This window comes from Lactuca sativa, chromosome 8, assembly GCF_002870075.4.
Source record: "Lactuca sativa cultivar Salinas chromosome 8, Lsat_Salinas_v11, whole genome shotgun sequence".
In the NCBI taxonomy this organism is placed as follows: Eukaryota; Viridiplantae; Streptophyta; class Magnoliopsida; order Asterales; family Asteraceae; genus Lactuca; species Lactuca sativa.
Genome location: NC_056630.2, coordinates 147,135,900 through 147,162,517, shown reverse-complemented (window position 1 = coordinate 147,162,517; position 26,618 = coordinate 147,135,900). Strand labels below are relative to the sequence as shown.

At 37.0% G+C, this 26,618-nt stretch overlaps 1 pseudogene; it reads left to right on the top strand.

The window, feature by feature from the left end:
• Nucleotides 1-552: 552 nt before the first annotated feature.
• LOC111918534 (uncharacterized) overlaps nt 553-26,618 on the top strand; it is a 104,276-nt pseudogene continuing 78,210 nt past the window's right edge.

The following is a 26,618-nucleotide window of genomic DNA, read 5'->3' as shown; positions in this document are numbered from 1 at the left end:
GTGAAATCGGCTAGCCCTTCTTAGTGTAACCACACTAGTGCCAATTTCACCAACCAATGACATCTTTATATAGTATGGAGACTAGGGTTAAACCCATGACCTTTCATTTCATATGATCCATGGGTTAAACACTCCATGGACTATCCATGAAAGCTTAACCCAACCTAAATGAACTTGGCCCATTCCATATATATAAGTGTCCATATTTAATTAGTTCATTTTGATCACTTAATTAATTCTAAATTAATTCTTGATCAATACTAATTAAATAATATGATTCCATATTAATATATTAGAACTTATAATATATTAATATTAATCATAAATATACTATTCTCAAAAGATTATCCATATAAATTGTGTCGGTGAAGTGCAACCCAAATGGACCATGCCGGGTCGGGTCAAGTACATACCAAATATAGTTATGGACTTAGACATTAATCCAACAGCCACCACTTCATGGTGGTGGTGGTGGCTTTTCCGACCAACTAGACATCCATACAACACCCTATCACTGTAGCAAAGAACACAAACACACCAACACGCGCGCACATGGCGGCACAGCAACAGATTGTGGTGACAGCCGCCACCACGAGGTGGTGACGGCGGTTCTCTTGATTTCCAGTCAAGCATCCACACACAAACATGATCTAAAACACGCTTCCATTCGTGAAATGACCCACACAACGCACCCCTGTCGGAATGCAAGCCTTGAACTCGTCACTGTGCTCCGGTGATAACGGAAACACCACGAGCTCATCAACCTCTGAGGCGGCAGGCAGCGGATGTCGGTTTCTTGCCACAAAGAGGAAACAGGAGAAGAAGGAAAACCGGAACAGCGCCGACAGCTGCCTTACACGGCTAAGCACGGTGGTAGAATCAGTAGAAGGAGAATAGCGACTTAGAGAAGCAGCTACAGCCGTGATATCGGTCTTATTCGTCGTCGGAGCCTCAAGAGGCCGTCGGTGGCCTTGCCGGTCGAAACACGAGTGTGAAGGGGGTGGCGGTTCACGTCTTCAACAACAGCTTAGCAACACCGGTGGTAGAGGCATAAGGCTGGCAGCGGCGGAGGAAGTAAGAGGGGTGAAGATGGCGGTTGGGTAATTGGTCAATTAGGGTTTGTTCCCTATATACCCAACGCCCATAATCATTTTTCCATAATACCACAATTAGTCCCTTTCTTCACATTTTCTTTCAAAGTAAGGCTAACATTTACCATTTAAACCCTGAATCCATAAATTTCCTTCATAACAAGTCCTTAAATTACCAATCATCCCCCTAAGCCTTCAAATCTTTTTTCAAATTAAGTCCCAATAATTACCCTGGAGCCCCTGTCTTCATAAATAATTATAAACTGAGTCCGGAATTTACACTTTTAACCCTCAACTTCTAAATTATGCCAACTCACTCCTCGAAACCAACACCCTACGTATATCATTATTGATTTTAGGGCTACTATACGTTCATCAATTCATTTATTTATTTAATAAATAAACGGGGTGTTACATGTTACCCATGAATAAAATTAAATATATATGGTTTAATGATATTTATAGTTGTTGTTATGATTAATTAATTTTAAAAAGTTTATTTGCTTAGGATTTTAATTTCAATCATTATAATTATTTAAAATATCAATTTTATTTTTAAATGTAACAATATATTTTTTGTATATAATGTTATTTTTAACTATTTTTGTTATAAGTTATTTAAAATAACGTATTTGAAAACTCTTAATTATTTTAATTTGGTTTCATAAATTTAACTTTTTAAAATTTTTTTTGATGAACATTGTTAGTTTATTTGATTCTAATTATGTAAAAAACAAACATTGTTATTGTTTTTAAAGATAACATTATAAGTTTTTTATATAATACTACTTTTAACTATTCTTATTGTAAGTTATTTTTAAGCTACTTATTTGAAAATTTTTAATGATTATACAAAATAGTTTCATGGTTTTTTTTTTGTTTATTTAGGATTACAGTTTAGGTTTAATACTATAATTTATAACTTTTAACTATTTATAAAATAGTCTCTCGATTTTCTTTTCAAGTTTAAAATAACAATTGCTCACATACAACAACAAATCTAAACTAATAAGTTAACTACAATATGTTAAAATGTTAAAGTCATAATTTTATAGATAAAAGTAAAATATGATATTTTAATATTATAGTTTAGTTAATTTATGATTAGAATTTAGTTTTTGCATTAATTTAACATTATTAACCAAATTATATTAACTATTAGAAAGAAATTGAAAACTCATGGTGGTTTCAAATGCATGTGGTGCAAGTAAAATCCCTCTTTATAAATATACTAGGCGAATACACATGCGTTACGCAAAATACAACAACGAATTCGAAATCTTTACTAATATATGTTTTTTTAAATATATAAATGACGTTGTTGTTAGCTCTTATATAATAAATCTTATAACAAGTTGGTATAAACATTATATTTTTGAATAATATGATAATGTAAACATCTTTTAAAACTGTATAATCTCAATTATATCAGTGGCCTCTACATGTGGGTTACTCATGATTAAAATTAAATATAATACATGGTTTAATGATATTTATAGTTGTTGTTATGATTAATTAATTTTCAAAAGTTTACTTGCTCAAGATTTAAATTTCTATCATTGTAATTATTTAAAACATCAAACATTTTTTTGTTTTTAAAGGCAACACTACAATTTTTATATATAATATTACTTTTTACTATTGTTGTAATAAATTATTTAAAGTAACGTATTTGGAAACTATTAATTATTTTAATTTGGTTTCAAAAATTTAACTTGTTTAAAATTTATTTGATAATATTGTTAGTTTCTTAGATGGTAATTATATGTTTTCTCAATCGTTTGAATGACCTCAACCCATGGGTTACTCATGAATGAAAATAAAAAATAATATATGGTTTAATATTATTTATAGTTGTTGTTGTTGTTAATTAATTTTTAAAATTTACTTGCTTAACCTTTTAATTTCTGTCATTGTATTTATTTAAAACATCAAACATTGTTTTTTTTTTTTTTTAAAGGTAACAATATAATCATTTATATAGAGTTATTTTTAGCTATTATTACTGTAAGTTATTTTAAGCTACTTATTTGAAAACTTTTAATGATTATAAAAATATATTTAAGAAATATTTTAGTTAAATTGAGATTACGATTTAGTTTTTGCATTTAACATTACAATTTATCACTTCTAATTATTCACAAAATATTCTTTAGGTTTTTTAAGTGGAACTAAAATTTATATCTAAGTTGACCATGCGATTTATATTTAAATTAATAATTTAAGTATTTTATTCAAAAATTTCTATAGTTGTAGCTTTAAACTGATAATGGTTAAATACAACAACATATTAAATCTAGTAAATTAAATATAATATGTTAAAAGTTAAAGTCCTAACTTTATAAGTAGAAGTAAATATATTATTTTAATATTAAATTTAGTTTATTTATGATTAAACTTTAGATTTGATATTTATTTAACCTTATTAACCATCTTATAATCATTCTAAGAAAAACACTACAATTTATCACTTTTAACTATTTACAAAATATTATTTAAGTTGTTTAAGTTGAACTAAAATCTATATTTAAGTTGACTCTGTAATGTTATATTTAAATTAACAATTTAAATATTTTATCCAAACCGTTCAAAAGTTGTAGCTTTAAAAAGATAACGGTTTACATACTACAACATTTTAAAACTAATAAATTAAGTATATATGTTAAAAGGTAAAGACATAACTTTATAATTAAAGTAAGTATATTATTTTAATATTGAAATTTAGTTTATATATGATTAGACTTTAGGGTTGATATTTATTTAATCTTACTAACTAACTTATAATCATTATTAGAAAGAAATTGAAAACTATAGTAGGCGAATGTCCGCGCCTTACGCAGAAACGCATATATAGTTGAAGTTTTCACAAATATATGTTTTTTTTGAATATAATAATAACGTTGTTGTTAAATTTGATATAATAATTCATATACTAGGTTGATATAATATATTGATTATTTTGAATTATATGATAATATACACAACTATTAAAATTGCATAATTTCAATCGTTTTAAAATTTATTTGTTTAACATTTTAATTTTTATTATTGTAATTATTTAAAACATCAAACATTATTTTTTGTTTTTAAATGTAACAATATAATCATTTATATAGAGTTATTTTTAACTATTTTTATGGTAAGTTATGTTAAGCTACTTATTTGAAAACTTTTAATTATTATAAAAATATATTTAGGAAATATTTTAGTTAAATTGATATTACAATTTAGTTTTTGCATTTAACACTACAATTTATCACTTTTAACTATTCACAAAATACTCTTTAAGTTTTTTAAGTGGAACTGAAATTTATATTTAAGTTGACCATGTAATCTTATATTTAAATTAATAATTTAAGTAATTTATCAATACTGCTCAAAAGTTGTTGATTTAACTGATAATGGTTAAATACAACAGAATAGCCAAAGAAAAACACACTTTTACGAAGGAGCATATTTATTTGGTAACTTTAAAATTCTTAATAGTGTAGACCTCTTTTTCTTCCGAAATAGCTTTATACTTGTTAATATGGTTCTTCATGATGAAAATCTGAATTGATTCACCCTAACAATATGAAGACACACAATTCAAAGATTAATATATTTAGCATAATATTTATACATCTATCACTACTATTTTTTTTAGAAAAAAAAACAACTTTTCATCAATACTTCAATAGATACCATCTCCAACCAAATTATATCGTTTTTTTAATTTTATGATTTAGCGCTTCCCACATCCTACACAATTGCATATGGATAAAAAAAAAACGAATCATAAATAGATACCATCTCCAACCCTATTATATCGTTTTTCATTTTTACGATTCAACGCTTCTCATATCCTACACAATTGAACATGGATAACCCAATACTCTTTTGCTGGATTAAGCTTACTTATCTTACGTATGTTAACTCAATAGTGAAACTTTTAGTAAAAATGAAGTAGGAAAAATAGTTGGAGTTTCAAATTGATGTGGTTAAAGGAAAAATTTATCTTTTATAGTATAGTATGATAATTATTGTCACACCCCAAAACCAAGAATGGCGGAAACGTTCCGGGGCGGAGGACGTCATGTACAGTATCACAACACAGTAAATGTAAATAAGCAAACAACATCATCCATTGCATTAAATATATAATTTTAATACCAGTGTTCTGTACAGTTATAGACACCAAAAATAATGAAACACAAAATAAAATGAGATGAGTCTTGAATGCACTCCATCTTCTCAAAAGCTGGCCTCGGTACCTGTCTACTGATGACCTGAGAATACAAGTTATTTTGAAAGAGTTTGTCAGCATAAAGCTGGTGAGTTCATAAGTATTTTAGTGTCAATGTTTCTTGTAAAAACGTTTGAACCTGTCTCAATGTATAAGTTTGTAAAAATGTAAGCAAATGTTTGAAAGTGTTTGTAAAAGTTTGAATCTCTCAGAAAATCCTATATTTTCTATAAAAGTAACCTTCTACCAAGGCTAGGCGGTTTTGTAAACTTGACTGTTGTAAAGTGTGTGATTACCCAAATATAACTATCATTTGTTAAAAATATAGTTTGTACACTAATGCTTAAGTGAGATTATCACTAAAATATGTAATGGGTAAATCATTGTAGTACTGTAGCTTTGTATAATAAGACTACTGCTGTACTAAATACTACTACCTTAAACCGGATTTATATTAAGGCATAATGTGATAAATTGCTGTTGGATAAGGTGTCTAAGTCCATAACTATTTCGGGCTTGTACTTGACCCGACCCGGCATGGTCCATTTGGGTTGCATGGCACCATGCAATTGGATAGACTAAATGAGAGAAATAACACTTGGAGATTATTAATATATTATAAGTTCTAATATATTAATAATATTATTTAATTAGTTGATCAAAGAATTAATTTGGAATTAATTAAGTGATCAAAGGATAACTAATTAAATATATGGGTTGATTATGTATCTTGTATAGTGGGCTAAGAGGCTCCATGGATTATCAAGTTGGGTTCTACCCATAGGATACTCCATGGATGCTCCATGGGAGTTACAAACCCATGGGTCATGGAAATGAAGAGTCATGACACATTAGGGTTTACATGGTGTAACCCTAGATGTGTCAACACTATATAAGAGTCCCATTCTCCAAAAAATTGGCTACACAAGTTAGACATGAGAAACTAGAGGGCTTGGCCGATTTTGAGAAGTGTGTATTATCTCAAGAGTCTTTCCAAGAGCATTTGGTGTTGTGTGAAGCATTTGAGGCATCACACTTGGGGTGCTAGGCTCACAAGGTTTCAAAGGAACACAAGCAACAACAAGGTAAGTTATTCTATCTATGATTCAAGTTAAAATTGTTCCCCATGTATGCTAGATAGGAATATAACCTTGGAATTCAACTTTGCATGATAATTAGACAAACATAGATCCAAGGTTATTAGGGTTGCATGTACACTTAGGAAGTGTTAAAATGCTCAAAACCCATCAGTGGTATCAGAGCCTAGGCTTGTTTGTTTGTTATTTGTGCTTAAAAGTTGAAGAAAGTCGAAAATCTTGCTGTCTGACTGATGGACTCGGCGAGTCCATGGGGAGGACTCGTCGAGTTCATGTGTATCTTCAACCTACTCGGCGAGTAGGTTTTTGCACTCGGCGAGTAGGGTCGACAGAGTGCAGAATTTCGACTTGAGTTGCTGGAAATGGATTAGAATCATTACCCTAAAATGTTTTGGTACTTGAAAACTTATTTTAGAAGGTGTAATGTCTTTTCTAACTCATTTACAACAACTAGTTATCAAAATTACAAAGATTAAATGTGATTTTGATTTTTGAAAGTGTTCATATTCATATTCTTGTTCTTATGATGTTTAGATGATCATAGGAATTATTTGTAACCTATGTGGTAGATTAATTCATGATCATAATGTGTTTTAATGGAGTCCATAACTTGTCCTCAAGTTATGGAAAACCAAAAGTCTCTTGGATTAAAAAACCATTAAAAGAACACAAGAGTTAGGAAAAATGAAAAGTCCTCGTTTTATTACTCTATTAAACTCATAAGTTACAAGAAATGAAAAGTTTTGAAAGTTTACAAAACTTGCCCTCAAGTTTTGGAACAAGTAAAGTTAAGCTAAAACTTTAGTTCCAACCCCTAGAATTTTAAAAGTTAAAATTCAACCCTTATACTTATATTATTATGATTTAATAATTATATATATATGTATAAGAACAAAGTCGTCTTACCGCTAGTACGCCTCATTCACGAAGCCGGTCTATAAGGTGGGTATAAGGTTGTTGCCTATAAAATGGTGACTTAATGGGTGTCCACTCTCACCCACCGCTTGCTTGATCGGTGGAGGGTCGTTAGCCGAACGGGTAAGACAAGGACTTGTTAATTCTCATTCAAAGTATGATGAATATTATAAAGTAACTAAATGTTTTATTAAATTCCCAATCTTAGTTACTTTAGGAAAAATGTGAATAGGTGCTATTCCATGAAATTACAATTTACACTTTGATTAAGTCGTTGGTGGAGCGTGTGTGGTTAACCGGCACACTAACTTGGACTTAACAAGGTAGGTAAATGGTGACTTAGGGTTTATTATAGTATCGATGGAGCGTGTGTGGTTAACCGGCACATCGATTGAGTGATAAACTTTAAGGGTACCAAGTGATTTGCATGGTTACTTCACACCTCGTTTTGTGATCCTCGGTATCCCAGTCACAAAACTTGGAGGGCACACTCGAGATTGAAACATGCCTTTGAAAAGTTCATTGAATCTCAAAGAATCTAGGAATTTCTAAGAACCATTCAAAAACCTAATACTAAAATATTGCGGTTTTCGTGGTGGAAATTGGTGAATCGTCATTCACCTACCTTTCAAATATGATATAGCTTAGATTACGGCATACCTCTTCTAAGTTATATTATATTGTGATTGGATCCTAGCCTTAATATTACATTTGGGTGTTTTATTAAGGACTCTCTTATATCTAAACTAATCTTGTCCTCTTTTCTTCAGATGTCTTTCAACAATGCTTCTGGCTCTAATCCTAATGGCTCCTTTTCCCTTATGAACTTGTGTGGGAAAGTCACCTTTGATGGATCCAACTTCAATGAGTGGATCAGAAACATCAGAATGATTACCCGCTACGAGGACAAAGAATATGTCCTTGACAAGGAGCTTAAGGAGATTAATGAGTCCACTGCAACTCCTCAGGAGATCGCTGAATTTCGGGCACATGAAAGGGATGCTACGAAAGTGGCTTGCATCATGATGGCCACGATGACAGCGGAACTCCAAAAGTCTTATGAGGATTTCTACCCTTATGACATGCACCAAGATTTGATGGAAAGATACCATCAAAGTGCACGACAAGAGAGGTATGAAATCATCTGCTCCATGATAACAACCATGATGAAGGACGGGGAATCCGTCACGAGCCACATGCAGAAAATGCAAAGGTATGTGGATCGTTTGCTGAAGCTTAATGTGAACTTCCCGGAGGATCTTGCAATAGATATTATTTTGCATTCCTTACCATCGTGCTATGATCAATTCCGCATGACATATCACATGAACAAGGAAGAAGTCACCCTCAGCAAACTTCAGGGACTTCTCAAGACCGCAGAAACAGGTCTTAAGGGGAAGTCGGTTGCTATCACTCCTACTCAAAACTCTACTCCGGTTTTGGCAATCGGGAAAAGTCGAGGGAGGAAGAGAAAGAGCTCTTCTAAGGGTACCAAGGTTCGGACCCTTGATGGCTCTTCTTCAAGTGGAACCAAGAAAAGTTTCATTACCCCTTCTTCTGACCCAAAAGAGGCTGAATGCTTCTATTGCCATGAAAAAGCTCATTGGAAGCGGAACTGCCCAAAATACCAGCAAGATGTGAAGGATGGGAAAGTTAAACCCAACCATGCAGGTATTTACACTATCATTTCTAATAACTCACCCCATTCTAATTCTTGGGTCCTTGATACCGGTTGTGGTATTCATATTTGTTGTGACTTGCAGGGACTAAGAAGAAGTGAGAATGTGGAGCAAGGAAGGGTAAACTTGATCATGGGGGATAGGAAAGCTATACCTGTTACCAAGATTGGAGTTTATACTTTATCGCTAAGTAGTGGGTTTAGTTTAGATTTGAATAAGTGTTGTTATTCGCCAGGAATGGCAAGAAATATTATTTCCTTTCATGCTTTGTACAAACAAGGGTTTACCTTTTCATTTAATAATGAAGTTGGTTCTATTGATGCTTTCTTTAATAATATTCTTTATTTTAAAGCATTACCTTGTGATGGTGTGTATGAAGCTGTATCTGTTGTAGATAACTTAGGAAATAATGTTTTGTGTATTGATTCTACTAATAATAACTTGGATAAAGCATCTTTATGGCATTGTCATCTTGGACATATAAGCAAGAAACGCATAGGCCAACTCCAAAAGGATGGAGTCTTGGAGTCGTTTGACCTAAAGTCAGATGATAGTTGCGAATCATGCTTACTTGGAAAAATGACAAAGTCACCCTTCACAGGTTCGTATGAGAGGGGTGAAGGTTTGTTGGACCTTATACACACGGATGTGTGTGGACCATTCAAACATGCCACAAGGGATGCTAATCGTTATTATTTGACTTTTACTGATGATTATAGTAGATATGGATATGTCTACTTGATCAAGCATAAGTCAGAGACTTTCGAGAGGTTTAAGGAATTTAAACAGGAAGTCGAGAATCAATTGGGCAGGAACATTAAGATGCTTCGATCCGATCGTGGTGGTGAGTATCTTAGTTCAGAGTTCCTCGACTATCTAAGGGAATGTGGGATAGTCTCACAATTGACACCTCCCAGGACACCACAGTTGAATGGTGTGGCTGAGAGGCGTAATCGAACCTTGTTGGATATGGTTCGTTCCATGATGAGTCGAGCTACGCTACCAATCTCATTCTGGGGGTATGCCTTAGAGACTGCCGCCCATATTCTTAATCTAGTCCCTACAAAGAAAGTTGCCAAAACTCCTCACGAGATGTGGACTGGTAAAGTACCTAAACTAGACCACATCAAGATTTGGGGTTGTGAGGCTTTCGTGAGACGCGAGACTCATGATAAGCTCGAACCTCGAAGCGAGAGGTGTATTTTCATCGGTTACCCACAGCGATCCTTTGGTTACCTCTTCTACAGACCTAGTGACAATGTGGTCTTTGTAGCAAGAAGAGGAGTCTTTCGAGAAAGAGAGTTTATAAGCCAAGGAGACAGTGGGAGGCAAATTGATCTTGAAGAAATTCAAGAATCAAGCGGTGAAGGAACTTCAAACTCTAGCCCTCAACTTGAGGAGGAAACTCCTGTTGAGCAACTTGACAAATCTATACCTCTGAGACGTTCCACGAGAGTTAGGAGTGCACCTGAGCATTACTATGGATTCCATATTACTGCAGAAGGTGAGACACTTATTAGTGATGAGACACTAGTAAGTCAAGATGACCCTAACAGCTACGAGGAAGCCATGGCAGGCCCCGAGTCTGCTAAATGGAAAGAGGCTATGGATAGCGAGATACAATCCATGTATGACAATCAAGTTTGGAACTTGGTTGAAAATGTACCAGGTCGCAAGACAGTAGGGTGCAAATGGGTCTTCAAGAAGAAGACCGACATGGATGGTAAAGTACACACTTATAAGGCTAGACTGGTTGCAAAGGGCTTCTCTCAAATTCCTGGAGTGGATTATGATGAGACCTTTTCTCCAGTAGCCAAGATTAAGTCTATTCGGGTTCTGTTAGCCATAGCTGCATTTCATGATTATGAAATATGGCAGATGGATGTCAAAACCGCTTTCCTTAATGGAAAGTTGGCTGAAGATGTTTACACGAGTCAGCCAGAGGATTTTGTCAGCAACGAGTACCCTAATAGAGTGTGTAAGCTTGAGAAATCCATTTATGGATTGAAGCAAGCACCTCGCAGATGGAATCTTTGCTTTGATGAAAAGGTCAAGGAATTTGGCTTTTCTAGGAGTGAAGATGAATCTTGTGTGTATGTCAAGGCTAGTGGGAGTATAGTTAGCTTTTTGGTATTGTATGTGGATGACATACTACTCATAGGAAACGACATTCCAACCCTGCAGGAAGTAAAGTCCTGGCTTGGGAAGTGTTTCGCTATGAAGGACCTTGGTGAAGCTGCCTATATTTTAGGGATAAGAATCTTGAGAGATCGGAGTAAAAGACTAATTGGACTTAGTCAGAGTACCTACTTGGATAAGGTGCTGAAGAGATTCAGCATGCAGGATTCCAAGAAAGGAGAGTTACCCATCCAGAGTAACACCAGATTGAGTAAGACACAAAGCCCTAGCGCTGAGGCTGAGATAGCAGAAATGAGTCGAACACCTTACGCTTCGGCTGTAGGATCGATCATGTATGCTATGACGTGTACTCGACCCGATGTAGCTTTTGCCTTGAGCATGGTTAGCAGGTATCAGGCGAACCCTGGCAAGGCACACTGGACTGCGGTAAAGAATATCCTCAAGTACCTCCGGAGGACTAAGGACTGGGTTCTTACCCTCGGTGGGAGTGATGACTTGAGAGTTGTAGGGTATAATGATGCTAGCTTCCAGACTGATAGGGATAATTTCCGCTCTCAGTCGGGCTGGGTCTTTACCCTAAACGGAGGAGCAATTTCTTGGAAGAGTTCCAAGAAAGAGACAGTGGCTGATTCTACTTGTGAATCAGAGTATATTGCAGCTAGCGAGGCAGCAAAGGAGGCGATATGGCTGAAGAACTTCATTGGAGACCTTGGAGTTGTACCAGCTATTAAAGAGCCAATGGAAATTTTCTGTGATAGTGAAAGTGTTGTTGCCTTAGCCAAGGAACCAAGGGATCATGGTAGATCCAGGCACATCGACAGAAAATACCATTTCATTAGACATCGGATCGAAGAAGGACACCTCGTGGCAAAGAGGGTATCATCAGATGAGAATCCGGCAGATCCCCTCACAAAGGGACTGACTCGGGTTAAGCATCTTCAGCATGCTCGGAGCATAGGGCTGAAGGATGATATTAGATTTAGTAGTTAGATAATCTCGAAATTTGTAAAGTGTAATTGACATTTGATGATGAATAAAAAGTATTTTATTTATGAGTAAAGTGTTACTATCTCTTGTCGATCGTTTACTATATTTCTTTTGCATGTTTTGACTTCCAGAATAATTTTGTTTGGTATAACATATTATTCAAACCTCCACAGTCGGTCATATCTTGGAAGTAGATATGAATCAAGACTGTCATGTTTGGTTGTAGAGGTCTTGGACAAGGCTACAACAATCATGAGTGCTCATAAGTTCTGAGCATTGGACTCAACCCACGCTCACTGGAATCACTTCATGGAATTCTATCTTGAGTGATCGTGAGACGGTAATATCATATAAGTCTTCAAACCTAGAGATATGATTTGTTACTTACAAGTTGGTTATGCATTGACTGTACGAAACCGCATTGGTAACTCGATGTTATAAAACGTACTTTTGTGTGTAATTCAATGAGTGGTAGAACAAACATATGAGTCGAAGTTTATCTGTTCCTTCTTGGATTAGAAGCTGATATCTGGGCCCCTCGATGATTTTGTTTTGACCCACGTACCGGGCCCGGTCAGAACTAAGTTGATGTGTTCAATTAAGTTCTATGTCAAACAAATCGGAAATCGGGAAACAAACTGTTGGACAATAAGTAAGACATTGTTCCATGTATTTGTCCGGCTGATATCTAGAACGAAGGATTATATGATCACTTATCTTAAATGGCGTACCATCATCTTCTCAGTTCCGAGAGACCTTGAAAGAGCTATGATTGCCGGTCGGTTCCTGAAGTACCAGAGATATAGTTATTAGACTTATCCAAGTGGGAGACTGTTGGATAAGGTGTCTAAGTCCATAACTATTTCGGGCTTGTACTTGACCCGACCCGGCATGGTCCATTTGGGTTGCATGGCACCATGCAATTGGATAGACTAAATGAGAGAAATAACACTTGGAGATTATTAATATATTATAAGTTCTAATATATTAATAATATTATTTAATTAGTTGATCAAAGAATTAATTTGGAATTAATTAAGTGATCAAAGGATAACTAATTAAATATATGGGTTGATTATGTATCTTGTATAGTGGGCTAAGAGGCTCCATGGATTATCAAGTTGGGTTCTACCCATAGGATACTCCATGGATGCTCCATGGGAGTTACAAACCCATGGGTCATGGAAATGAAGAGTCATGACACATTAGGGTTTACATGGTGTAACCCTAGATGTGTCAACACTATATAAGAGTCCCATTCTCCACAAAATTGGCTACACAAGTTAGACATGAGAAACTAGAGGGCTTGGCCGATTTTGAGAAGTGTGTATTATCTCAAGAGTCTTTCCAAGAGCATTTGGTGTTGTGTGAAGCATTTGAGGCATCACACTTGGGGTGCTAGGCTCACAAGGTTTCAAAGGAACACAAGCAACAACAAGGTAAGTTATTCTATCTATGATTCAAGTTAAAATCGTTCCCCATGTATGCTAGATAGGAATATAACCTTGGAATTCAACTTTGCATGATAATTAGACAAACATAGATCCAAGGTTATTAGGGTTGCATGTACACTTAGGAAGTGTTAGAATGCTCAAAACCCATCAATTGCACCATGCTATCGACTGGTAACAACGACATAATGGATGGTCGTAATAAAAGAAATGACGTTTGGCACCCGCAGACCTGCAGGTCCGGCTGTAGCTAGCAGCAAGGTGTAGGATAGTCAATCCAGTATAGATCTATACGCAAACTCACGCTCTCCCTCCAGGAGAATTCTGGCTACAACTCGGGCCATGACATTTAAGGCATGCCCGATACAGTGGATCACAATTATTACGTATTTATGTATATGTATTGTTTCTCGTATATCTGTATATGTATTGTTTCTCGTATCTCTGTATATGTATTGTTTCTAGTATATCTGTATATGTATTGTTTCTAGTATATCTGTATATGTATTGTTTCTAGTATATCTGTATATGTATTGTTTCTAGTATATCTGTATATGTATTGTTTCTAGTATATCTGTATATGTATGATCCTGCGTTACCCCGATGGTAACCAGCTAATGATGTACTGATGAGTATGAATATGGAAGTACTTTTATGTCTATATATGTATATATGATATATAAGTAATATTGAAACGACCTTCGGATGGTCACCCGAAATCCCACCAGACCACATCTCAAGGCGCGAAAAGGAAATAGGGCGGATGGCCTTCCTAAGTCCTTTAAACATTATTTATACATCTATACATATATGGGCATGCAATTGAATATATAAAAGCATAAATAAGTTTTCATAAAACATTTGAAGCATAAATATGATTTCAGGAGGAGATCGACTTGATGTCGATCTATAAAACAATTTGAAGGCATAAGTTAATAAAACAGTTTAAGTATAAGAATCATTTGTTTAAATCACAGTCTATAAGTAAGTTTAGACAGTAAAACAGTGTGTAAAACATTTCAAAGTAAGGCATTTTGATAAACAGTTTGAACAGTGGTAAAAATCGTTGTTTTCCTAGTTATTAATCACATGAGATTAAATGCAATCACATGTGATTGAAGCAATAACTTATAAGTATTTGACTTGTATCCCCCCCCCATAAAGTATTTAAAACACCTAAAATCATTTCAAAGGTTGATTCAAGGGGTATGAACTCACTTGTGGTGAGTCGTTTGAATTGCAGTGTCGGCTACCGTGCTAGTTGGCAAACGGAGACTGGTTTACACGCACGAGCCTAGTTATCATATAAGAAGCATATATATAACTAATTAGACAAATAATAACTTAAATAAATAAGTTAAGACACTTAGAAAACATTTAAACACTTTTATGAGTGTTTAAGGTTCAAACGGTTGCATCTAAGTTGCTACGGGACAAGGCAAAAGGGTTTGAAACATCAAAGGGCCTTGTATAGGAGTTCACCATCCAACAAACCCCACACCTTGGAGTTTACGGCCGTAAACTCATAGGTTTATGGCCGTGAACTCCTCAAATGGTGCTTTTGGGTGTTTTGTGGTGTTATCTTGATCCTAGAACACTCCTAGCTTTATTGGAATAACACATGAAGTAGTTTAAGGCTTTAGAACACTCCATATAGGAGTTTACGGCCTAAGGTCCTTCACCTTAGAGTTTACAGCCGTAAACTCTAGGAATTTAATTGATTTGAGGCACTTAAACATCAAGAATGGCATCCATGATTTTATCTAAGGCTAATGGGGACAAGAGGCACACTTTGGTGCCTTCACTTGGAGTTTACGGCCCAAGTCATGTTCCTTGGCCGTAAACTCCTTTCAAGGAGTGATTTCAATGTGTTCTACTCTCCATTCTAGTCCCAAAGGTGCAAGGTAAATTGTCTAAAGGCTTAAGGGTAGCTTGGAATGATTTTTGCCCCACAAAATGGGGTTTACGGCCCAAGAAGGGTTCTTGGCCGTAAACTCCTAGAAACTTATGGTTTTTATGGGCTTTTGATGTTCTAAACAAGTACAAGTACTAGTAGTTAAAGTCCTTAAGCATTTGGGGCAAGTTTTAGGGCATTTAAGCCCTTGAAAAGGGGTTTACGGCCCAAGGGAGTTCCTTGGCCGTAAACTCCTAGAACTTATGTTTCTTGGTTGCTTTTTGATCCATAAATGTCATACCCTAACTCCTAAACAAGTCTTCTAGCAAGGGATTGGGACAAGGAAGCCATAATGTTCCATTTTGGAGTTTACTCCCCAAGAACGATCTTGGGCGGTAAACTCCCGGATCTTGACATCTAGACATGTAATTTGTGTTAATGAGCATTTAACAAGTATTGAAACACATATAGAAAAGTAGATTCACAATCTGGGATGAAAACCCGAAGATCCGTCAGAGAGAATATGGCTTTTCTCTATTTGGAATTGTGAATAATGAATTAATTTAATTCAGAAAACTATTTATAGTCCTGGAATATTTTGGCAGAAAATATTTTCATTCCTGATATTGGACTGTAACAGTATGAAACTTGAAATGCCCAAGTTTTACAAAACCAGGAGTATCCACTCTCCTGATATCATCTAAAACATAACCCTAATGTACACAAACTTGTTCGAAAAAGCTTGAAAATCACTGAAACTGAACTAGCTTCTATTGAATAGGTGATGTTCGTACAATTTGAAATTTTAGGTTGTCACATCATCCCCCTGTTAGAGGGAATTTCGTCCCAAAATTAGAATTTAAGCAAATAAAAGTTACAAACAATCAAGCGAAAAGATGAGGGTGCTTCAACTTCATCTGATCCTCGCGTTCCCAAGTGAATTCCGGTCCTCGCTTAGCGTTCCAGCAAACCTTCACGATTGGGATACGGCTTTGTTTCGTCTGCTTGACCTCACGGTCCATGACCTCTACAGGTTCTTCCACGAAGTTGAGGCTCTCGTTTATCTCGATCTCGTCGAGTGGGATTACGAGAGTCTCGTCAGACAGACACTTTTTCAAGTTAGATACGTGGAATGTAGAATGTACGTTATGCAGTGTGTCGGGTAGATCCAGTTTGTAAGCTACGGGGCCGACCCTGGCAAAAATCTCGAAAGGCCCTATGTACCTAGGATTAAGCTTCCCATGCTTGCCAAAGCGTATTAAGCCTTTCCAGGGTGAGACTTTGAGAAGGACTCGGTCTCCCACCTGAAATTCCAAAGGTTTTCTTCGTTTATCGGCGTAGCTCTTCTGTCGGTCTCTAGAGGCTTTCAATCGTTCACGGATTTGAACGATTTTCTCTGTCGTTTCCCGAATGATTTCCGGACCAGTGAGAGTACTGTCGGAAGCTTGCCCTCTTGCTAATTGGGTATCACCAACCTCAGCCCAACACAGAGGGGATCTGCACTTGCGGCCGTAGAGAGCTTCGAATGGAGCAGCCTTGATGCTCGTGTGATAACTGTTATTATAGGAAAATTCGACCAGGGGTAAATGAGTATCCCATGCCTTCCCAAAATCAATCACACAGGCTCGCAACATGTCTTCCAATGTTTGAATGGTTCTCTCACTCTGTCCGTCGGTCTGTGGATGGTAGGCTGTGCTCATGTCCAGCCTTGTTCCCAGGGAACGTTGTAGGGATTGCCAAAATCTTGAAGTGAACCTATTATCTCTATCGGAGATAATGGAAATAGGTACGCCATGCAACCGTACAATTTCCCTAATGTATGTTCTCGTAAGTTTCTCCATCTTGTCGGTTTCTTTGATAGGTAGGAAGTGTGCAGACTTGGTCAATCTATCAACAATGACCCATATGGTGTCAAGTCCACCCGTCGTCTTGGGCAACTTGGTTATGAAATCCATAGTGATCCGCTCCCACTTCCATTCCGGGATCTCTGGTTGTTGCAGTAAACCAGAGGGCTTCTGGTACTCAACCTTAACCTTCGCGCAAGTAAGGCATTTACTCACAAAGGTAGCAATCTCTGCTTTCATATTAGGCCACCATTATAGCTTTTTCAGATCCAGATACATCTTATCTAAACCTGGGTGGACGGAATACCGAGTGTTGTGCGCCTCGGTCATGACCAAGTCTCGGAAACCACCGTGTTTCGGTGTCCAGATCCGGTTCATGAAATATAAAGCTTCGTCACCCTTGGCTTCGAAGTTCTTGTCCATTCCCCTAAGGGCTTCACTCGACACATTTTCAGGTTTCATGGCCTCAAGTTGAGCCGCCTGAATTTGCTCAGTCAAGTGTGAATGGATGGTTATTGATAATGACTTGACTTTGCGACCAGAATATTCTTTCCGACTTAGGGTGTCTGCTACTACGTTGGCTTTACCCGGATGATAACGAATATCGCATTCGTAATCACTGAGTAGCTCAACCCACCGTCGTTGTCTCATGTTGAGCTCCTTCTGATCGAAAATGTGTTGTAAACTCTTGTGGTCGGTAAAGATAGTGCTCTTCGTTCCATACAGGTAATGTCTCCAGATCTTCAGAGCAAACACTACTGCTCCTAGTTCAAGATCGTGGGTCGTGTAGTTAACCTCATGTGTCTTCAACTGTCTCGAGGCGTAGGCGATGACCTTACCTCGCTGCATCAGAACACATCCGAGTCCTTGATTGGATGCATCGCAATAGACTACAAAGTCTTCTATTCCTTCCGGAAGGGATAGTATTGGTGCGGTGCACAAGGCTCGTTTGAGCGTTTGGAACGCTCTTTCTTGCTTCTCTTCCCAGTCAAAGGCCACACCTTTCTGGGTCAGGGTCGTAAGAGGCTTTGCTATTCGGGAGAAGTTCTGAATGAACCTGCAGTAGTAGCCAGCGAGACCTAGAAATTGGCGAATTTCTGTAGGTGTCTTTGGTGCTGACCAGTTCTCAATGGCTTTTATTTTGGATGGGTCCACGTAGATTCCTTCTTCGCTAACCACGTGTCCTAAGAATTCGACTCTTCGGATCCAAAATTCACATTTTGAGAACTTCGCATAAAGTTTCTCCTTTCGTAGTGTCTCTAGAATTTGTCGCAGATGATCACCATGCTCTTTCTTACTTCGGGAGTAGATCAGGATGTCGTCAATGAAAACGATGACGAACTGATCTAAGTAAGGTCGGCATACTCTATTCATCAGATCCATGAAGACTGCGGGCGCATTGGTCAATCCGAATGGCATCACTACGAACTCGTAGTGTCCGTAACGAGTTCGGAAGGCTGTCTTCGGCACATCCTCCTCGAGCACTCGTAACTGGTGATATCCGGATCTCAGATCAATCTTGGAAAAATAGTTTGCCCCTTGCACTTGGTCGAATAGATCATCTATGCGTGGCAGAGGGTAACGATTTTTGATCGTCAATTTGTTGAGTTCTCTGTAGTCAATACACATACGGAATGATCCGTCTTTCTTCTTAACGAACAAGACTGGTGCTCCCCAAGGTGAGAAACTTGGTCTTATAAAGCCCTTGCTGAGCAGTTCGTTAAGTTGACCAGAGAGTTCTTGCATCTCGGCTGGTGCTAAACGGTAGGGCGACTTGGCTACTGGGGTAGCTCCTGGGACTAAGTCTATTCTGAACTCGACTTGTCGTTGCGGAGGTAACCCGGGTAGTTCTTCTGGGAAAATGTCGGGAAAGTCTCTCACTACTGGGAGGTTCTTTAGTTCTTTCGTTTCTAGGTTCGTGTCGACGACGTGAGCAAGAAATGCGTGGTATTCTTTGCGCAGATATTTCTGTGCTTGAATACTAGATATTATGCGAAGACTCGCACCCGGTTTGTCGCCGTAGACTATAAGCGTTTCGTTAGACGGGAGGTTTAGTCGGACTGCTTTCTCGTAGCACATGATGTCGGCGCGATGAAGACTTAACCAATCCATGCCGATAATAATGTCGAAACTTTTTATCGAGACCGGCATAAGGTCAATTGGGAATGAATGGTTATCTAAGGTTAGAAGACAACCTAAGTATATGCTATTAGTACTTTCAGTTTTCCCATTGGCCATTTCTACTGTGAATTGTTCATTAAGTGTGTGTGGTTGTTGCTTAAGCATGCGAGCAAATTTGTGGTTTACGAAGCTTCGCTCCGCTCCACTATCGAACAGAATGCATGCATAGGAGTTATCAAGGAGGAACGTACCAGTCACCACTGTCGGGTCAGCGACTGCTTCCCCGTGGCCTATTGCTAGTACCCTCCCTGCTCCTCCAGTATTCCTCGCCTTAGGGCAGTCCCTTTTAAAGTGGCCTGCTTCGCCACATCCATAGCAAGTTGGGCTCACGCCAGAGCCAGGAACTTGGGAGATCGGTTGCGCCGGGAACCTACAGAATCGGACGGTGTGTCCTTTCCTGTGGCAGTTAGTACACTGCATTTCACGGCAGGCGCCGTTGTGGTGGAAGTTGCATTTGTTGCACTTCGGCAAACTTCCAAAATACTGCTTCCCCGGAGCAGTAACGGCAGTAGGGGCTACCGCAGTATGTACTGCTACGATTTGCTGTTTCTTTGAAGCTCGCTGTTTCTTCTTCTCATCCCAAAACTTCCGCTTGTTACCAGCGGGTTTGGAGGGTTCTGGGATGGCTAGGGTGGTTGTGGCTGCAGGGGTCTTGACTCCATGGTCAATAAGTCTTTGTGCCAATCGCTTAGCACTGTCGAAGGTAGCAGGGTTGGATGCTAAGACATTCCCCTGGTACGGAGGTACTAGCCCCCATACATACCGTTCAATCTTTTTCCCCTCAGTAGGAACCATATTGGGGCATAGGGCCACCAGTTCGCTAAAGCGGGCAGTGTAAGCGATCAAGTTGGTGCCCTTCATTGTTAGATTCCAGAGTTCATGTTCCAACTTCTGGACTTCGCCCCTAGGGCAGTACTCCTCAGTCATGAGGTCCTTCATTGTTGCCCATCCCATGTCGTTAGCCACGACGAGAGTTAGGGTTTGACGTGGCCGTTCCACCACGTTAGGGCTTTATCCTCGAAGGTGCATGCGGCATATTTCACTTTGAATGCTGCAGGGCACGAACAGATTTCGAAGACTGATTCCGTCTTCTCGAACCATTGCGAGAGAGCAATGACTCCGTCGGTGCCATAGAAAGGCTTCGGCTTGCAGTTTGTGAAATCCTTGTAAGAGCACTCCCTTGAGCGCACAGGGATTTCGATCGGAATAGATTCCACATGGGTTCCACCTCTGCTAGCATCAGACGAGTGATACTGAGCCATGGCAGTTGCCACTGCTGCAGCTACGACAGCATTCAGGGCTGCAGTATCGATGACTGCAGGTGGTGGAGGCGGTGGAGGTACAGGATTATTCCTATTTCTGGGAGACTTGCGAAGAGGCATCCTTCAGCTATAAGTTTATAAAAACAAGAAGAATGATAAGGATCAATTTGTAAGCAATGTGAAAGTGACCCATGGACTAATTTCCCATAGCCCAACAGTTGAATGAGTGTTTGAAATCACAATAAGAAATATTAGTAGGAATACACAAGTGTACAAATTTTTCCCACAGATTAGGTAGATTTCAATAGTACGGGTATTACTGATGTAATAAGTTCAAGGAAAATCGACCTAACAGTAGGTCTTACATCATACCATAAGGACAATACTGACAGTCCTAGATTCCTAATTAGAGTACCGAAAGTTATGAATATTTTACAGACAAGTGCTACTTAGAGCACATAAGTTCAAGGCTATCCCTAAATCAAAAGACAGAGATGTACTAGACATCATCTAATGGCGATGGGAATTCCTCGGGCGATCCCTGAGGTCGGACATTTGACGAAACACCTCCTGAAGGTGTCGGTCCTGAGCTCTCTGACGAGCTCGAAGTTCTAAGACTTCAGCACGGGAGGCAACCAGCTGTTGCTGTAGAGTTTCGTTGGTTCTCCGGGTCCGTTCCATGTCTTCTTCAAGACGGCGAATGCGGACTGTATTGACACCTGAATTGGCATCAATCTCCATGACCCGGTCGATGGCTGCTCGACCTTGCTCGACATTACGAGCTATTCTGCGGATGATCACCGGCAGAGCTCTGTCAGCAGGGCCACCATCGCTGATGTTGTAGAAGGTTCGGTCCCCAAAGTATGGTAAGGGCTGACCCTGCTCATCACTCCAGCGATTCAGATTGTTTGCCCACATGGGAGTAGGACCTGGAAACGCTGGTCGAGGGTTGTTGTTCGGGGCTTGACCTACAAGCGGTAGGTTGTTGACTTCAGGCTCGGAGTCAGATCCATCTGAAAAGCCTTCTGCGAGGTGATCATCCAAAGGGATTGGATGGTCATCTTCGGGCTCTTCATCGATCCACCCGGCATTGCCTTCAATGGGGAAGTACGGGTCGCCATGATGGAATCCAGCCATTTAGATCTACGCGAGAAGAGAGGTATAAGAATATAGTATACGTGTAACTAATAGCACAAAATACTCCTATAGTATTTTAAGGTTAAGTTCTACTGATCTTCTTGTGGTATTGTTGGTAAGTTTTTTTTTAGACTTGTTAACATATCACAACCATTCTAGGGCATATGCTAATCACTCCTAGGACCAGCATAGTTGATCAGGCTATGCCATTCCCAGGACTGACCATACATCCCCGAGCTCACTTGTGATATTCAACAATCGTAATACTTTTGTTCTTGTCATTGTGACACTGATTTTAGTATAATGTAGACTAGTATACTTAATTAAATATTTTATTATTTAAAGTATAGACTCTTGGTCAGAGTGTTTTAGTCCCTTTTGGGTTTATAGATTAGTATATCTTTTATGGGTTGATATACTTGATTTACTATAAACAATGCTCTGATACCAATCTGTCACACCCCAAAACCAAGAACGGCGGAAACGTTCCGGGGCGGAGGACGTCATGTACAGTATCACAACACAGTAAATGTAAATAAGCAAACAACATCATCCATTGCATTAAATATATAATTTTAATACCAGTGTTCTGTACAGTTATAGACACCAAAAATAATGAAACACAAAATAAAATGATATGAGTCTTGAATGCACTCCATCTTCTCAAAAGCTGGCCTCGGTACCTGTCTACTGATGACCTGAGAATACAAGTTATTTTGAAAGAGTTTATCAGCATAAAGCTGGTGAGTTCATAAGTATTTTAGTGTCAATGTTTCTTGTAAAAACGTTTGAACCTGTCTCAATGTATAAGTTTGTAAAAATGTAAGCAAATGTTTGAAAGTGTTTGTAAAAGTTTGAATCTCTCAGAAAATCCTATATTTTCTATAAAAGTAACCTTCTACCAAGGCTAGGCGGTTTTGTAAACTTGACTGTTGTAAAGTGTGTGATTACCCAAATATAACTATCATTTGTTAAAAATATAGTTTGTACACTAATGCTTAAGTGAGATTATCACTAAAATATGTAATGGGTAAATCATTGTAGTACTGTAGCTTTGTATAATAAGACTACTGCTGTACTAAATACTACTACCTTAAACCGGATTTATATTAAGGCATAATGTGATAAATTGCACCATGCTATCGACTGGTAACAATGACATAATGGATGGTCGTAATAAAAGAAATGACGTTTGGCACCCGCAGACCTGCAGGTCCGGCTGTAGCTAGCAGCAAGGTGTAGGATAGTCAATCCAGTATAGATCTATACGCAAACTCACGCTCTCCCTCCAGGAGAATTCTGGCTACAACTCGGGCCATGACATTTAAGGCATGCCCGATACAGTGGATCACAATTATTACGTATTTATGTATATGTATTGTTTCTCGTATATCTGTATATGTATTGTTTCTCGTATCTCTGTATATGTATTGTTTCTAGTATATCTGTATATGTATTGTTTCTAGTATATCTGTATATGTATTGTTTCTAGTATATCTGTATATGTATTGTTTCTAGTATATCTGTATATGTATTGTTTCTAGTATATCTGTATATGTATGATCCTGCGTTACCCCGATGGTAACCAGCTAATGATGTACTGATGAGTATGAATATGGAAGTACTTTTATGTCTATATATGTATATATGATATATAAGTAATATTGAAACGACCTTCGGATGGTCACCCGAAATCCCACCAGACCACATCTCAAGGCGCGAAAAGGAAATAGGGCGGATGGCCTTCCTAAGTCCTTTAAACATTATTTATACATCTATACATATATGGGCATGCAATTGAATATATAAAAGCATAAATAAGTTTTCATAAAACATTTGAAGCATAAATATGATTTCAGGAGGAGATCGACTTGATGTCGATCTATAAAACAATTTGAAGGCATAAGTTAATAAAACAGTTTAAGTATAAGAATCATTTGTTTAAATCACAGTCTATAAGTAAGTTTGGACAGTAAAACAGTGTGTAAAACATTTCAAAGTAAGGCATTTTGATAAACAGTTTGAACAGTGGTAAAAATCGTTGTTTTCCTAGTTATTAATCACATGTGATTAAATGCAATCACATGTGATTGAAGCAATAACTTATAAGTATTTGACTTGTATCCCCCCCCCCATAAAGTATTTAAAACACCTAAAATCATTTCAAAGGTTGATTCAAGGGGTATGAACTCACTTGTGGTGAGTCGTTTGAATTGCAGTGTCGGCTACCGTGCTAGTTGGCAAACGGAGACTGGTTTACACGCACGAGCCTAGTTATCATATAATAAGCATATATATAACTAATTAGACAAATAATAACTTAAATAAATAAGTTAAGACACTTAGAAAACATTTAAACACTTTTATGAGTGTTTAAGGTTCAAATGGTTGCATCTAAGTTGCTACGGGACAAGGCAAAAGGGTTTGAAACATCAAAGGGCCTTGTATAGGAGTTCACCATCCAACAAACCCCACACCTTGGAGTTTACGGCCGTAAACTCATAGGTTTATGGCCGTGAACTCCTCAAATGGTGCTTTTGGGTGTTTTGTGGTGTTATCTTGATCCTAGAACACTCCTAGCTTTATTGGAATAACACATGAAGTAGTTTAAGGCTTTAGAACACTCCATATGGGAGTTTACGGCCTAAGGTCCTTCACCTTAGAGTTTACGGCCGTAAACTCTAGGAATTTAATTGATTCGAGGCACTTAAACATCAAGAATGGCATCCATGATTTTATCTAAGGCTAATGGGGACAAGAGGCACACTTTGGTGCCTTCACTTGGAGTTTACGGCCCAAGTCATGTTCCTTGGCCGTAAACTCCTTTCAAGGAGTGATTTCAATGTGTTCTACTCTCCATTCTAGTCCCAAAGGTGCAAGGTAAATTGTCTAAAGGCTTAAGGGTAGCTTGGAATGATTTTTGTCCCACAAAATGGGGTTTACGGCCTAAGAAGGGTTCTTGGCCGTAAACTCCTAGAAACTTATGGTTTTTATGGGCTTTTGATGTTCTAAACAAGTACAAGTACTAGTAGTTAAAGTCCTTAAGCATTTGGGGCAAGTTTTAGGGAATTTAAGCCCTTGAAAAGGGGTTTACGGCCCAAGGGAGTTCCTTGGCCGTAAACTCCTAGAACTTATGTTTCTTGGTTGCTTTTTGATCCATAAATGTCATACCCTAACTCCTAAACAAGTCTTCTAGCAAGGGATTGGGACAAGGAAGCCATAATGTTCCATTTTGGAGTTTACTCCCCAAGAACGATCTTGGGCGGTAAACTCCCGGATCTTGACATCTAGACATGTAATTTGTGTTAATGAGCATTTAACAAGTATTGAAACACATATAGAAAAGTAGACTCACAATCTGGGATGAAAACCCGAAGATCCGTCAGAGAGAATATGGCTTTTCTCTATTTGGAATTGTGAATAATGAATTAATTTAATTCAGAAAACTATTTATAGTCCTGGAATATTTTGGCAGAAAATATTTTTATTCCTGATATTGGACTGTAACAGTATGAAACTTGAAATGCCCAAGTTTCACAAAACCAGGAGTATCCACTCTCCTGATATCATCTAAAACATAACCCTAATGTACACAAACTTGTTCGGAAAAGCTTGAAAATCACTGAAACTGAACTAGCTTCTATTGAATAGGTGATGTTCGTACAATTTGAAATTTCAGGTTGTCACAATTATTAAGTATAATATGTTAAAAATTAAAGACATAACTTTCTAAGTAAAAATAAAGATATTATTTTAATATTGAAATTTAGTTTATTTATGATTATACTTTAAATTTGATATTTATTTAACCTTATTAACCAACTTATAATCATTATTAGAAAGAAATTGAAAAGTCATGGGAGTTTCAAATGAATATGGTGAAAGGAAAAATAGTTAGGAGTTTCAAATTGATGTGGTTAAAGGAAACACCTATATAGTTGAAATCTTTATAAATATATGTTTTTTTTAATACAGCAATAACGTTGTTGTTAAATTTGATATAATAATTCGTATACTAAATTGATATAATGTATTGATTATTTTGAATTATATGATAATATATACATTTATTATAAGTACTTAATCTCAATCGTTTGAATGACTTCTACCCGTGAGTTATACATAAATAAAATTAAATATAATATATGGTTAAATGTTATTTATAGTTGTTAATTTTCAAAATTTATTTTCTTAATATTTTAATTTTTATCACTATAAATATTTAAAACATCAAACATTGTTTTTTGATTTTAAAGGTAACAATATAATCATTTATATAGAGTTATTTTTAACTATTGTTATTATAAGTTATTTTAAGCTACTTATTTAAAAACTTTTAATGATTATAAAAGTATCTTTAGGAAATATTATAGTTAAATTAATATTACAATTTAGTTTTTGCATTTATTACTAAAATTTATCATTTTTAACTATTTACAAAATATTCTTTGGTTTTTAAGTGTAACTGAAATTTATATTTAAGTTGACATTGTAATGTTATATTTAAAATAACTATTTAAGTATTTTGTCCAAACTGTTCAAAAGTTATAGCTTTAAACTGATAATGGGTTACATACAACAACATATTAAATTTAATAAATTAAGTATAATATGTTAAAAGTTAAAGACATAACTTTATAATTAGAAGTAAAGATATTATTTTAAAATTAAAGTTTAGTATATTTATGATTACACTTTAGGTTTGATATTTATCTA